General features: G+C 41.1%; 1 protein-coding gene across 4 annotated transcripts in view; it reads right to left on the bottom strand.

Moving 5' to 3' along the window:
• Positions 1–17,019, bottom strand: part of cadm1b (cell adhesion molecule 1b) — a 230,926-nt gene that overhangs the window by 133,718 nt on the left and 80,189 nt on the right. Inside the window, exon 2 of one of the 4 annotated variants that reach the window (XM_061781990.1) lies at positions 16,497–16,593. The exons of the other annotated variants lie outside the window; for them this stretch is intronic. The gene's annotated coding sequence lies outside the window, so the exon portion shown is untranslated. The remainder of the gene's footprint in view (positions 1–16,496; positions 16,594–17,019) is intronic. 4 annotated transcript variants of the gene reach the window in all.

Below are 17,019 nucleotides of genomic sequence, written 5' to 3'. Positions count from 1 at the left end.
GGGTACAGCCTGAACTTGTTGCCAGCCAATCGCAGGGCACATACAAACAAACAACCATTCACACTCATATTCACACTTACGGGCAATCTAGAGTCTTCAATTAACCTATTATGCATGTTTTTGGGATGTGGGAGGAAACCGGAGTGCCCGGAGAAAACCCACGCAGGCACAGGGAGAACATGCAAACTCCACACAGGCGGGACCGGGGATTGAACCCCGCTCCTCAGAACTGTGAGGCAGACGCTCTAACCAGTCGTCCACCGTGCTGCCTAATTCCATCTATTCAATTTCTATAGTACTTGTCGCTTGGGTCATGGGTGAGCTTGAGCCTAGCCCAACTGACTTTGGGCGAGAGGAAGGGTCCACCCTGGACTGGTTACTAGTCAGTCGCAGGGGACCTACAGTATGGACAAACAAACAGTCACATACTCACACCAATGAGAGTCTACATGGAAAGAACGTAAACTATAAAGCCTCAAAATTTAATTTGGGATTTTTTTTTTTTCACAAAAAGATGATAGAGGTTTTACTTTTGGGACTTTCTACCCCTTTTGGGATACACTTTTTTTTTTTCTCCCTGAAACCAAACATACATTTTCTAAAACATTTTACGGCCTTAACTTTTATCAACTTCTACAAGAATTTAAAAATATATATATTTTCTTCACTGAAAACACTTTTCTAGAATCAATACATCGTGCAACCCTCGTTCGTGGCTATTATATTGTAAGGAGTGCATGATCGTTCCGACGCACTAAGAAAGAAAAAAAGACCATTCAATGCAAGATTCAAACCCTGAACCTCAGAACTGTGATGGAAAAGTGCTAACCAATATTCACTGTGCTTTAATAACTTGAGCTACATAAACCTGTAGCAGAATTCCATTTTTCAACCAACCAGGTCTACTTAAAGTGTTTCTTATGAGGCTTCGTCAAGAAATCTGTAACTTTTATAGTGTTCAGCGTTTGGGGAACACCCTGGCATGCTGTTCGGCTTGTATGTTACTCAGCTAGTTGGGACTTATGAGCTTTACGCTGCACATGTGGCTTGCCAGCACATGCACCCAAAATGAGCTTTAAAAACATACACTAAAAATGTCTCATGGAGAGCCTCCAGCAATAACTGGTCGGAGAAATTTGAATTTCGGGTTTTGTTGGCTGACCACACACTGTCATTAGCTGGCTTTCCAGACACTGTTTATTGAAGTCATTGGGCAGTCAAGATGTCACTCATTGTACACACCTCGCTCATGACACACAGACTGATGAGCCCTATTTTAACTCCTTTGCTAACCAAAACCTGCAGTTGGCTGGTGAGCTGTAGGTGTGTATCCCCATCCTATACCCAAAGACAGCTGGGATAGGCTCCAACTCACCCACAACCAGAACAATAAAATTCTATAGATGGATGAAATGGACGCTAACCAAAACAGCAGCACGTATCAAGCCACATAAACAGTCTCAGTGGAGTGGCGTCTTCCTGCGTGCGGTGAACGAGTCCCTAGTGGAGTGGATGTTACGGTATGTGGAGACTTGGTGTTTTTAATGACAATGAACATTTCAATTTACCGATACACACTATGGACAGGCCCCAAAATGTTTTCAGGGCACAAGTCAAACAAAAATCCAGAACCCAAATCTGTCGTCTACCAGTGTGAAAAGTTTCCAATTCCTTTTTGTTTGGCTTTTCAAAACGACATGAGTAATAGACAGACTTCTTGCCAGTAGCAGAACTAAAACTAGCACTTTTACTCCCCACTAGTAGATCGTGATGTTCCTCTGTGTTTGTGTATATGTCAATCATGATTGTCAAAACCTAATCTTCAGATCTACTGGATCTGTCAAAACCAAATATGATGCTCTACCCGATCTGCAGCCGACAATGTACAGCAGCTCCACACTGGCGCAGATTTAGAGAGAATGGTCGCTGATCAACAAATGAAATCTACTTAGCGTGCATGCCTTAGTACCATAGTGAGGTGTGTACAGCATTTGACTGCATCTAAGTTACTGAATCATTTACTAATTTAATATGTAAATGTTTTTTTATTTTAAGCCGCCATGCCTATTGCAGTACAATTACGTTGCTTATTTTGGCTCAAAATGATATTGGCATTAAAATCTGATCAGTCTAATCACACTCTGAGGGGGAATTTTGATGCTAGCAGGAGGCTCATCCGTATGATGAGGTCTTACAAATAAACAACTACGCACTGCAGGTTGATACAAGCATTACATTCTGTACTAATACTATCATAGCAACAACGCCGGACATGTCAGGACAGGACAGAGCCCTTTCAGCAGAATATCGGATGTTATTCATGCATGGCATGATGAAATGGAAAAAGACAAATTAGCAGGAGAAGCTTTAATGAAAAGAATTTTGAAAACATGCAAGGGCGAGGAAAGGTTGTCAAAAGGATTTGGGCTCATGCATCAACGAGACATTTCCGGACTTTATAAACTCTGTATAAGCAGAATTAAATTTGTCTCCTATAGTAGGAAGCTTTCTCAAGCACTGCAGATTGATGCAAACGTGTCTAATAGAATAAAAGCAGGCATGTTGATACAAATGCAGTGTTGAGGTAGAATGTTTTATCACGTTATCATCACTTCTCTATAGCAGTAGCAACGATACATGATGTGTTTCGAAAACGCATCAGAAATATTTAATAGGTTAGGTTTTGCTTGAGAATGTACTTCCTCAAACAATAGTCATACCTTTAAGAAGACAAATTATGCATTTTAAACAGTTACCAAAAATAAATAAAAGGCCTCCCACATTTTTCCATCAAAATACACCAAGAATAAAAAATAACAGGCGGCACGGTGGACGACTGGTTAGAGCGTCTGCCTCACAGTTCTGAGGACCTGGGTTAAATCCCCGGCCCCGCCTGTGTGGAGTTTGCATGTTCTACCCGTGCCTGCGTGGGTTTTCTCCGAGCACTCCGGTTTCCTCCCATATCCCAAAAACATGCGTGATAGGTTAATTGATGACTCTAAATTGCCCGTAGGTTTGAATATGAGTGTGAATGGTTGTTTGTTTGTATGTGCCCTGCGATTGGCTGGCAACCAGTTCAGGGTGTACCCCGCCTCCTCCTCGAAGATAGCTGAGATAGGCTCCAGCACTCCCGCGACCCTTGTGAAGATAAGCGGCTCAGAAAATGCATGGATGGATAAAGAATAACATGCCAACAAGCATACAGGGTATTTAGCCACGTTTTTTTGTAGTTTAAAGCGACGAACAAAAACATCCAACTACTTTTTTGTCATGTTAATGGTGACTTCTGAAGCTATTGGGATTCCCATCAGAAAAGGAAATATTAACGGCGCGTCCAGAGTGGCACAAATTACTTAATTAACCCTTTACATGGCTGAAGAAACTCAGTGTGGGGGCAGTTATAATATTAATGAGCCCTACTGTTACGTAACAGTAGACACAAGTGCAGAACATCTCGCTCGCAGACTCATTTTGAGAAATAGATTGACTTGGTTGTGTAATTTCACACTTGATGGGAGGCATGCACTCGAGAGATGTGACTAATTGTATGCATGCAGGTAAAGTCAATTTTCCATGACATGTCCTTTTTAATAGATGTGGTCCCATCCACTTAAGGGAAATGAATGTCTCTGTCAAATAGATGCCTCAAAAAAAAAAAAAAAAAAAAAAACACATAGTAAAGCAGTTCATAGATGCTATTATTGACACACGGACAAAGATTTTAACTGCTGTCCCCATTTGAACTGCAGGATGTTGCTAAATAAAACAGCAGCAACTATCAAAGCACATAAATACTATCTCAAATTAATTAAAGTATGGAGTCTTACGAGTTCCCTACGCAGTACCAAAGACGCTCTCACGTGGACAGCGTCTTTAATTACGATTAGCATAGACCGTGACGTGGTCGCTCCACAATGATGTGTGTGTCCATGTTGCACAATTTATTAATTCCGCTGAGTCTGCCTTGGTTTTTACACGTTCTCCTCACGTTTCCTTCTTAATAGTCTTTGTTATTGTGTTTTAAACATATTGCCATCTGTGCTGAGACATTGGGCAGTCAAAATGTCACTCATTAAACGCGTCTCTTTCACACAAAAAAAAAAAAAAAAAAAAAAAAAAAGTGGTAAATGTAATCATTGTTCACACACTTGGCCCGTGAACCCCATTTAACTCATTAGCTAACCACAACTTATAATTGGGTGATGACCAGTGCAGGGTACAACCCATCTCTTGCCCAAAGTCATCTGGTATTGGCTCCAGCTTACCCATGATCCTAATGAGTACAAGTATTATTGAAAATGGAGGGACTGATGGCTGGATGATAGATATAAAGTGTCATAGGCTGGCCGAGTAATATTGTTTAATATCATTAGAAGTGGCTCTCAGTCAACAGTTAAGTAAATAAATGCAAAAGGGATCTTGGCTATGCACATGAAGAAAGAGACATTCTCACTTTAGAGTCCAAAGCACAAAGAAGATCATTAATATGCACATCATGGGCTCGTACCATATTGGTTTTCAAACTAAAGGCATTTTCGGCACAGGTGTCCCGCTTGATTCGTGGGCTTCCACATGTGGGGAACCTTGGATTTTTGCCATGCAGGTTTAATTAAGTCTCAGATTTCAATGAGAGGCGGTATGTAATTTTATATCAGGAAAATACTGACATCTGAGCTTCATCAGACTTTCCGCAGACATTTTTGATGGAGCGCCGCCACCTCGGTCCATCCGTCTTACTTCCAGCGTTAACCCAAATATGACAATGTGGCGCTTCACTCACTCTTTGTCTGGCACAACAGTCTGCTGCTGTCCATCGCTTTGAAACAGCAACACAAAGCCTCCACTTACTGTATAAGCTCTGCTCGAGAGAGAGACAGCTTTGCCAACACTGGAATATCACACCCGTATAGGGTAGGGTGTCCAAACTACAGCCCAGCGGCCATTTGCAGTCCGCCGTCCATTTCTTTAGCAGCCTGCGGCATCCACTAAAAGTAATATTCTACATGGCCTGCAATTCTATCTAAAAGTACTACAAAGACTACTACAACTACTACACCGAGCGTTGTCCTTGAACTGTGATGGAATGCCAAAGTTTCCAATCTTCCATGGCTGCCTGAAGCCTGAAGCTCTGATACTTCGACTCCAGACTCCTGCCTCAGTATGTCTAACTACAATTCAATATAGAAAAAAATATATAACTGCTTGATAGATTGGTTTCAGCATGTTGAAAAACTTCAAAATAGCCTTTGCATCCTTCAATCTTTCTCGTAGGAAAAGGTTTGGAGACCCAAGGTCTGTCAGAAGAGTTCCAGGACTGATGTCGCAAAAGTTATATTTCAAATTCAAACTACGTTTTCCCTTTGGAAGTAATCCTCTTGGAGTCTTCCCAGCATTCTATGTCTCGCCTTCATCCAGTCCTGGAAAGATTCTTCCGGGATCCTCCACAGTGGCGTCGTCAAGGCCATCTTGATGTCCTCCACAACTTCAAAATGGGTCCCCTTGATGAACCCCATTGAGCTTGGGAAAGTGGAAAATAAAAATCACACAAAGCCAGGTCAGGTGAGAGTGGAGGTTGTTCAAGTAAGGTGATGTTATTCTCAACCAGGAACTGTCAGATGCTCAGGGCATTGCGAGCAGGCGTGTTGTCATGGTAAAGCAGCCACAAGTTGCCCAGCAACAATCTTTGCCTCTTCTTGCGCACTGAAATAAGCTGGTTAATTGTCTTGCAATGCCCCTTGCTCCTCAGCCCCCCTCATATTGAAGAACACGATCAACATGATTTCGACTATCTTGCTTTTCTTTCGGCCTTGGCAACATCAGACTCTTCCTTTGAAGGTGTTTAAGCTCCAGGTCAAACTCTAACATCCATGACTCATCACCAGTGATGACTCTCTCTGTATATCGTATTTTCACGACCATAAGGCGCACTTAAAAGTCTTAAATTTTCTCTCAAATGGACGGGGCGCCTTATAATGAGACGCGGCTTATGTGTGCACCGAGTTCCAACGTCTATAAATGTTGTTGTGTGATGAGTAAAGCATTTCCTGCCGACACGCTGCTTACACAGAGGAAAAGCGGACGTGGCTGAGGACAGGGGAAGGAGGCTAAAGCCACGCCCCCAGTAGGGTTACAGCGCCGTTTAAAAAAAAAAAATTATTTATTTATTTATTTTTACTGCTTTATTGACTGGGAGCATTTCCGGGGTGTGCATTGTGTAAAACAACATCGGTTTGGCTAAGGACCCCCGAGCAGCCGTGAGAGAATTCAAGATCAACGAATCCATGGTTTGCAAGTAGAGGAAGCAGGAAAACGAGCTTCGCCAAGTCAAGAAGACGAAGCTGAGTTTTCGCGAGAAAAAAAAGAAAAACAAAATGCGGAAACAAGGCGAGGTTGCCTGAGTTGGAAGACCAACTCGAGCAATGGATTAATGAGCAAAGAATAACTAGGGGCTTGCCATCATTCTGGGAGGCTTAACGAACCGCTGGACATCGGTGTAAACAGGGCGTGCAAAGTGAAGTTGCGAGCGGCGTGGAAGGGATGGATGACAGATGGCGAACACAGCTTTACTAAGAATAGGAGGCAGCGCCGGGCGAGTTACGCCACAATTTGTGACTGGATTGTGATTGATGCTGGCCTAACGTCTCTGCTTCCACTGTTGTTCGAGCTTTCGCACGGCAACGAGACTGACTCGAACCTGCCGTGTTTGATTGAGAACTTGCCCAGCTGTTCATTTCGGATACAGAACATGAGGACTTTGATGGATTTGTGGATGAGGATTGATCAAAAAATAACGTGAGTACATTGTTAAATACTTCAATAAAGTACAACCGAACTCCGTTTTGCTCCCGCTGCCTTTTTAAAAACATTGTTTTAGTGTGCATGCATGTTACCGTATGTTTTAAACTAGCGTATGTTTTACCATGCCTGCGCCCAATAATACGGTGCGCCTTATGGTCGTGAAAATACTATATATATATATATATATATATATATATATATATATATATCCATCCATTTTCTGAGCCGCTTCTCCTCACTAGGGTCGCGGGCGTGCTGGAGCCTATCCCAGCTATCATCGGGCAGGAGGCGGGGTACACCCTGAACTGGTTGCCAGCCAATCGCATACAAACAACCAACCATGCGCACTCACATTCACACCTACGGGCAATTTTAGAGTCTCCAATTAATGCATGTTTTTGGGATGTGGGAGGAAACCGGAGTGCCCGAAGAAAACCCACACAGGCACAGGGAGAACATGCAAACTCCACACAGGCGGGACCGGGGATTGAACCCCACTCCTCAGAACTGTGAGGCAGACGCTCTAACCAGTCGTCCACCGTGCCGCCATATATACATATATATATATATAGAGAGAGAGAGAGAGAGAGAGAGAGAGAGAGAGAGAGAGAGAGCGAGAGAGAGAGAGAGAGAGAGAGAGAGAGAGAGAGAGTGAGAGTGCATTATCACAACTAACTGCAGATATCAGAAAAAGCTATCTTGCCTCGTTCCCGTTCCTGCTTGCATCACAGGTTTCAATATGATCTTATCTGATGGGCTTTGGGCAACCACGCCAGGTCATTATGAGTGATTAAAATCCTCGGCAATCATCTGTGTGTTCGCTCGCTGTTAGAGGCCCGATTTCCATTTCTCAGCGCTGCTGATGGAGGAGGCTGTCACAAGATGGGAGAGGCTCGAGGCCGAGTGGACCTTCATCAAGTGCTGGCGTGATTTATCAAAAACAAACATACTATGCATTTTCTTAAGATTTTAAACTGTTTCTAGGTGTGTTAGAAACATGTTGATGACATGATGAAATGTAATATGATCAGTGAAAAACATTTTATCATCACTCGAATATATGTTGTGACGGGCCAAGACTGTATGACTTGACATATGACTTGCTTAACCCAAGTGATTTTCCTGAAATTTAGTGGGGACTGGACTTGACTTGCTTAATTTTTGCCACAGAAACATGGAACTTGTTTGAAACTTTAAGGTTAAAGCTTTAGACTTAGGCTACGTTCACACTGCAGGGCATGATGCCCAATTCCGATTTTTTTGTTAAATCCGATCTTTTTATGTAGTCATTACAAAAACACATGCCACTTCTACTGAGGACGGAATGGGTGTCTGACGTCACACGTATGCGCACAAAACAGGACGTCAAGTTGTGAATGCGCACAAACACGAGACGCAGGGTTTACAGAAGTAAATATGGCCCCTGGCGGAGGTCTCGTCATGATGCATTTGTGGCAATTTCAAGGAGTTTGTGCAACCGTAGCCAACATTTTCTTATAATTATCAGTTCAAAAGTCTTTCCTTTTTGCCACTGACTTTCTTTTTTTTTTTTTTTTTGCTCCTTCGTCCACCGTTGCTTTTGTGATGTGTCTGTTTTGTCGCCTTTGAAGACGCGTAGGTCGGATGAGCGCAACGTGAGCCTCCATGCTGCCTTGCATCGGATACATATCCGATGTATAACCGCATAAGAAAGAGGCCTGGGTCAGATATGAAAAATCGGAAATGTACTGTTCACATTGACATTAAAAAAATCAGATATATGTCACATTGGATAAAAAAAAAATTGTCATGTGATCATAGCCTATGTTTATTTATTATAAGAAATCTTGCCAAGTCCGATTTTCCTATTCTATTGGCAGATAATTTTGCTTTAATTAAGTGGTTTTTTTTTTGTGTGTGTACTTAAGCACAGTTTGTGCAGTGCGGTCAACCGCCATGATTTTACCCATTTTACCCAATTACACTTCTGAGTATTGCTTAAACTGTCTAATCAATCACAAGTGTCCCTTTAATTGTGCAAGCTGTATTTGCTAGTGAACAAAAGAGTTGTGCTGTATAGCTTAATTTACAAGTAAATATGGCTCTGATGTGGCACAAACTCACCAGCTGACTGAACTGTGGTCTACCCGGCAACAAGCCACGCTACGAACCTTGCATACCAAATGCTTATCAACTAAAATGCAAATGTGACTTTTAACATTAGAAAGAAAATTATGAATAGGGATTCAAATTCAAATCGCTGGCAGACACATGACATATGCAGCGAATCGGCGACAGACTCGCAGCTGTCACTCGACACGGCTTCGTCGAAGATGGTCAGTTGATATGTCAACTGACCATCTGACCAACTCACCATCAAAAAAACTATTCAAAGTTACCTGGCCCTTAAAAAGGCCTTTCAAGCTCTAAAACCCTCCATTTGAATTCAAACAAACCTGCAAGGAAGAGTGGGCCAAAATATCTGCACAGAGATGTGAGAGACTCATTACCAGTTATAGAAAACATTTGATTTCAGTTGTTGCTGCTGAGGATGGCCCAACAAGGGGGGCCATTACTTTTTCACACAATGCCAGGTAACTTTGAATAATACTCTTTTTCCTTAATAAATGAAATCACCACTGAAAAACAGTATTTTAAGTTCACTTGGGTTATATGTGTTTGATATTTACATTTTTTGATGATCTTAAAGTGGGGAGACTGCAAAAATATAAGAATTTGAGAAGGGGGCCAATACTTTTTCACGGCACTGTAATTGATATTACACTGGTCAAAATCTGCCCATGTCAAAATGTGACTTAAAGGGGACATATTTTACCAAACCCACTTTTTCTAGTATTTGGGAGTTATACTGGCTCTATGGTTCTTCAGTAAACGTGAAATAGGAATTAAAATCGTCCACGCATTCCTGAGTTCTAGAGGTTTTTCTGATGAGAGGCCTGACATCAGGTCATTCGAATTTCTCAAGCTTATCTACGTCACTAGAGAAGAGCTCTGCCTTCCCTTTCCGCTCCTGACCCAGCGTGCTCTCACAAGTGGGTCCTCTACACAGAGGCAACCAATAAGAGGAAAGGTGGCGGTGTTAGCCAAATATGGACAAAGCTGATACAAAAAGGGGTCAAACAGAAGTAGCTGTCAGAGGGGCCTTTTCTGGACATTCGTATGTCAGAACCAAGGTGCTTTTGAAATAAAATTGACACTTTTATACTAAGTTAGCACATCTGCCTCACAGTTTTGAGGACCGGCGTTGAAATCCAACCTCACCTGAGTGGAGTTTCCATGTTCTCCGCGTGCCTGCGCGGGTTTTCTTCAGGTACTCTGATTTCTTTTTTTTTTTCTTTTCTTTTGGTTCTTCCAAAAACATGCTTTGGTAGGTTGATTGGAGACTCTTAAATTGCCCATAGGTGTGAATGGTTATTTGTCTATATGTGCCATGCGACTGGCTGGCGACCCGTTCAGCTGGGTTAGGCTCCAGCACACCTGTGACCCTAGAGAGGATAAGCAGTACAGAAAATGGATGGATGGATACTAAGTCCATGTTAGAGAGTCACTCTATGGAGGTCTAAATAGCCAAAATACGGGACCTTTTAAACCACAGCACACTTAATGAGGATTTTAACATGGCTCTGGAATGCACTAATCGAAACATGGTAAATTGAAGCTACTACTGTATAATCCTAATGAAAAGGAATGCAATTTGCCCAGTAATGCATTACTTAGACTGCAGTTATGTTGTTGTTTATTGTTTGCTGAGCCCTCCTAGGCATTGAGTGTGCACTTTGAGAGTGATTTCAAACTGCTACACTGCAGGCTGGTTAAAACACAGTCTTCATCAACATCACTGAATCAGCACAAATGTAAACTAAATAAAAATCGCACTACTTGATAGCGCAACAACTTACAGTATGTTATCACTTGTGTAATCAATCCATAGCAGCAAGAAGCAAAAAAAGCAGACCCACATGCTCGACAAAAGTCTTCTGATGCAAAACATGCAATAAGTAAATGAGACATTCTTCGGCAGGACTGGTCGCACTTCTAATTAGCTTCACAGCTCCGCTGCATCGGCAATAAATGACTCCCTTCAATTTTCTTTAATCAGATGCTTCAGCACAAAGGCTTTTTCCTGATAAGGATTCTTTTGCTAAGACATTTACGTGTGCGAACGTGTGCGTATTCGAGACGAGCAGCTACAGTGGACACTTATTAGCACTTATCTATTGGCTACCTGACAACATGAGCTATGTCACCCTAACTAGACTTGCTGGAGGGTCGCACTTCCTCCTCTCAGAGATCTGAATGCACAGTGAAGTGAAGTGGACACTATAGGCATAAATTATGTTGGGCTCACTTTAGAAACTAAATTTCCTGTTGAGAACAATTATGTTTGGATAATAATTTGTTCTAGAACCACACTGTCACCATCAGAAAAAAAACTTTAATAATATTACCCAGTTGAATATAAGCCCATTACAAAAAATAAAACTGTTAATGACAATATGACAAGAATATAAAAGTAACACACTCGAGAAACTATCTTGAGTCAGAGCTCCTTCTCGTCAAACAACACAAATATATTTGAGTCAAATGCACAAGACAATTTATGGAAGCTCGAAATCAGAGTCCTATGACTCTGAAAAAGCTTCTGTGATGCTAACGTAGCAGTCGACATCTTCACTGTTTCTCGCCCAACATCAAAAACAGATTGCTTCAAATGTACCATGCGAGTCACAAACGATCTAAATCCAAGTCATTTTTTTCAGAAAAAGTAGCTTGAAACGTGGTAAGTGCGAGAACCAAACGGAACCATCTACATTGTCAGTCAGTGCTCGGGCTTGTCAAACAAAATAGCACAAAAACATGGACTTGAATGTAACACACCAGTTAGAATTTTATACACTATAAAAACATTCTGTACAAAATATAGAACTAAATAAAATGTATAATCATGAATAATTAAACGGTGACATCACACTTTCCCTATGAAGAACGTACGCATATTTTGTTTATATATTGACAATAAAGTGCATAAACACATGAGTGCTGCTACCCTTTTTCCACGGATGTCCACTGGGCAGCACATGCGACTTTAAAATAAAATGTAATTAAAAAAGTCAATTACGTGATATAGTTTCAAAATAACTTTGAATATTTTCACTTGTAGCACGTAAAACTATAATCTAAGCAAGTTGGCTAGCATGAGTATTAATATGTATTTCTATGAGAACTTTTTGCTTTTCTTTTGACAATTCCTGTGCAGCCATGAGGGCTCCTCAATATCTGAGTGCCTCTTCCGCAGTCAGTGCAAGAATTGGTTAATCAGGATCCAATCAATAACCAGCAGTGCTGACAGCTTTCAAATTCTGCGTATTGATTGGCTAAGAGACACAACTATGTCATGGCCATGGGTCCACTGCTATGTGCAACCCAACGGAGTGGGTGACTGACCTAATCGCGCGACACAACAAACCGATAATGACATTCGTTGCCAATACTTGTATTAATTGATTTTTAGTGATTTTATCGATCAATCGTTGCAGCCCTAATAAAAGAGTGGACTTTTTTTTTTTTCATGGAGCCTTTAAGTCTTTGATTCTGACTAAAATTTGGTCTATTTTTGAATGATGGAAGTTAAAACATTTTTAAAATTTTACATCTTTTGGGACATTTACGATCGCTCTGTATGGGCAAATGGTTACACGATTAGGAGTCTCATAAGGCTGCAGCCCGTTGTGTGTTTTTTATTTTGTTCGCCTTGAGCAAAACTCTTTTCCACTCCATCCAGGGAGCGATAAGCCCTGCTGTCCAGATTGAGGTGAGACAAGGGTTGGTCTCCTGCCTCCAGCACCATCTGCTCCAGCGGGCCACTTTTAGATGTGCTGAATAGACAATAAAGTCGACATTATCAGGGGGGGGTGACATCATCAGTACAGACAAGGGATGTGTGTGTGTGGGGGGGGGGGGGAACTATACGCTGCATCATCATAATTGACTATGCTGTCAGATAAAATGACCTGATTAGGAAAACTGTCACAGATATACTGTAAATGCATCCCTTTAACTGTCATGCTAACTGTAAAGGTAAGTCTGACCACTTACAAACATACCAATCATTTGTGGCCAAAAATGTCATTTCAAAATGATCTCTGTGTTGTCACCGGCCAAATATCATCAAGGCTGAGCCAAATATTGAGTTATTGTGAATGTAAACATAGCAGAATATAGCACTGCATGCAATGTATAATAACGTAATTCACTTTTGTGAATTGTTTCATATTGTAATTGGAACAAACTGTATTTCATCATAATTAGAGTAATTCATATCACAATTGTGGTGAATCGTAATGTAGCGCAAATTGAGTAATTGAGTAATAATTGGAGTGTATCAATGCAATTAGTGCCAATCGCATTGCAACTGCAGTAAATTGTATCGGATAGTAATTGCAGTTAATCATACAAAAATTTCAGTGTACTCGCATCGTATCAAAATTGGAGCAAATCGCATACCGGAGTTGGAATAAATTGTATTGCACCGTAATTGGAATGAAACGTATTGCATTTAGAGAAAATTGTGTATTAAAGTGGAAGTAAACCCACAAATTGACGAGAATACATTGTCACCACAAATTAAAACACGGTATTCTGGTTAGTGGAATAAGAATTAAACTGAATAATTCAATCTCACCGGGCTGCCATTTTGGGCAATATCACTCTCTGCTGGCAACCGAAATTAGCGTCACAACTACCCCCGTGACGGTTGCTTACATCACATGACCAATCCTGGAAAACAGGTTAGCAGACTCCCTGTGTATGCTGCGGGTTGATGACATGATTGAAAAAAAACATCAAGTCAGCAAACTGCAGCATACACAGGGAGTCTGCACTGAGCGCGTGTGCATCTGGGGGCAGTATAATACAGACATACAGCAATTCATGAAGACGGTGGTCACAACTCGGTAAACTGCAGTCATGTTAGTCGTTATTCGCAGAAGATAAAGACTATATGCCTGTGAGTATTGATATATTATTTGTGTGTCGTTCCACTGTTTGTGTTCATATATGAATTGCATAAAGGATTATAAAACTGTGACACCGATGCTATTCCTTAGTCCGTCTATGGCGTTTTGAGTTTGTTATTAGCAATAAGCTAAATCAACTTATCTAAAGCAAAGCTGTGAGGTTTGTTTTAAATATACGTGTAATTATTCGTTTTATGTTCAGCTTTACAGTAATTGGGAGTGCTTGAAGGCTCTTTTTGGAAGACTTGTTCGCTATCTGCCAAAGTGCTGCTTGTTGTGAAGTGAGTTGAGTTCACTGCCAACATACAGTATAGCACTCATATCTCAAAATGTTCCTCAAAAGTCAAAGCAAAAAAACTGCTCAACAGCGGCTCATATCTCAAAATAACTCAGGTCCGTCGGGTCACTCATATTTCAAGGCACTGTATATGATAAGGGCTGTGATGGAGATGCTCTTCCCCCTTCTATAAAAGCTCAGCTTGTATGCTATCATCTTAAAGCATGTAGAAGTCACCTTGAGTTTCCTTGTACGATGGCTTAAAAAGCTCGTTTCTCATTTGCCAAGACAAATCAGAGCACTAAAATAGGCGGGATGCCTCGAAACCTTTGCCCGTCACGTCAAGTCTGAGAAACACAAGCGGTGCCTGAGGAGAGTTGAGATCAAAGAGCCTGTGAGGAGTGATGAGAGGAAGTCAAAGCGAGCTTGAGCGCTGTTGACCGAGGAGGGGGTAAGTAAGTAAGTGAGAGTTTCCGAGCCAGTGGAATAGACTTACAGCCTCCCTGACGGACCATGGTGACCCCAAGGGTGCAGGCGGGTTTGGGCGGTCTGTTCGGTGACAGCTGCTGACGAGTGGTCAGGGCTCATGCATAATGGAGGCTCAGCCAACCGCTGCGTGAAAGTAGCCCCCCGCCTCTCTCTGAGTGTCAATACCGAGGGGCTAGCGGAATATAAACTGCTGCTTTTACGTCGATAGCGCAACACAAGGGCAGATGTCATTCAAGAATTATCATCAAAACACCACCGGAATGCTGATGAGCATTTTTGGATGCCGTCTAAAGTGCACTCGGTTGGCAGGAATATGCCACCTCGCTGAGTTCCATGTGAAAGCCTTAGGTGTACAAATAAAAAGATTCTGAGGAGCGGTGTATGAAAGTCTGATGAGAATAAAGTACATTTTTCTTAGATTGAGGTTGTTTATTTTCAAGAAGAAAAAAAATATATAACCACCGTTTTCTCACAAAAAAAAAAAACATTACTTTTGTCTATAAATATTTTCAACTTTTTCCTCAAAAATATACTTTTTTTTCAGGGCACGTCCTACTGAGAGTAGGCCCCAGGGGATGACCCAGGACACGCTGGAGAGAATATGTCTCCTGGATGGCCTGGGAACGCCTCGGGATCCTCTCGGAAGAGTTGGACAATGTGGCTGGAGAGAGAGCATTCTGGGCTCAAGTTTTGCTCAAAAATATAAAACTTGAAAATTTGGAAAATACAAACACTTTTCCCTCCAAAAGAAAACTTTTTTGGGGGGAAATAGACCACTTAAGAAAAAAATGTATTCTCGAAAATAGACCACCTTTGACTTGAAAATGTGTTTTCCCCTCAAACACTTTTACTTTTTTTTCTCAAAAATATACTCGTTCTCTCTCTCCAATATACAACTATTTTTGACTGAGTTTGACTTTTATCTAAAAAAATATAGTACTACATATTTTACATATTACAAATTTTTCTCTCAAAAACATTTTTAAATAACACAAAAATATGCTTTTTCCAATTTTTCTTCCTAAAAAACATGGCTTTTTTTCTTGAACATACACATTTTCTCTCTCAAAAAAAAAGGTTTTTGCTCTCAAAGTTCTCAGGTTTTTTCAAAGAAACTTTTTCCACTAAAAAATAAATTACTTTTTCCTTGAAAGTATTCTTCAAAATATACCTTTTCTCTTAAAAATATAAACCTTTTTTTCTCAAAAAATAGGACTTTGAAATGTCCCTTTCCCCCCAAATAGCCGGTATTTGTTTCTCTTGAGAATATATATATATGTACACTACTTATTTTATTAAAAACATTAAAAAAAATCTCAAACTATATATCTTTTGTCTCAATCATACAATTTTTCTCATAAAATTATGACATCAGTCTCACAGTATATATTTTTTCTTTTCAGTATAACCCTAGTACTCCTTTGTACAGTCACATTCAATGGTTGTCATTGCAGAAACACTTCAATCAAATGGTTTCTGGTAGTAATTTCCCCATAGAAGCCTTTCTATCTCTAGTTGAGCTTGTCTAGCTATTAGAAATCCATGTAGTGGAAATGCTATTAGGTTGAGGAGAAAAATATCATTTTCAATATCATTTCCCATTAAAATACTGTGCAAGAAGTGATCAATTTTATATCCAGCAAATTATACATGGCCCTTTGTGGGACATTATTATTTTATTTATTCATGTGTTGCACATGCTTTATTTTATCCATTGTACGTTCAAGCACAAAGACTGTGTCAGTGCGATGTCAAGGCTTTGGAAGGCTTCTCATTGACTCATTGACTCGCTGTGAGCTTTACATTTGCACTCCTGGCCTGTGAGTGAAGTGAGCAATCAGCACCCAAACCCCCCCAAAACCCCCACACCCCCTCGAGCGCTTCTGTTGTGTTGTGGACACACTGCAGTACATCACCTCAATCAGTCATGTCACCGCTGAAGCCGAGACAAGCGAGCGGACCGCCGTGCCACACCCACAACCCCCCGAGACACAGCAGCCGGGAAATGCTTACCTAGGAGAAAAAGACGAGAGAGGTCATCAAATCAGTAAACATAATATTCAGCAGGCTAGCTTTCAACAGATTAGCCAATCTCGCCTTCTGCGAGCGGTGCACCGACACAGAGTTTTAACCCTTTGGAGTGTAATTGAAATGGCGAGAAGGCAGATTAGCCAATATGTTACGCTGCTCGGCATCTTGTTTGGAAGCAGCACAGTTAACGTCACGGTAGTATGGAGCCCAAAGGGATAATCATGACCCACAAGATGGCAACGTGAACTTGATTTATTTTTATTTTTTTCAAAACATACACTACCCTCCAAAAGTACAGGAACAGTGAGGCTGATTCCTGTATTTTTGGTTTTGACATTGAAAGGTGAATATGAGAAGCGAGATCAACATTCCAGTGGTGCCTTGAGATATCGGTTAATATCTTAAAAC

This window comes from Phyllopteryx taeniolatus, chromosome 8 (assembly GCF_024500385.1).
Source record: "Phyllopteryx taeniolatus isolate TA_2022b chromosome 8, UOR_Ptae_1.2, whole genome shotgun sequence".
Lineage (NCBI taxonomy): Eukaryota > Metazoa > Chordata > Actinopteri > Syngnathiformes > Syngnathidae > Phyllopteryx > Phyllopteryx taeniolatus.
Note: the sequence above shows the minus strand (reverse complement) of the source record. Positions and strands in the feature narration are given on the sequence as shown.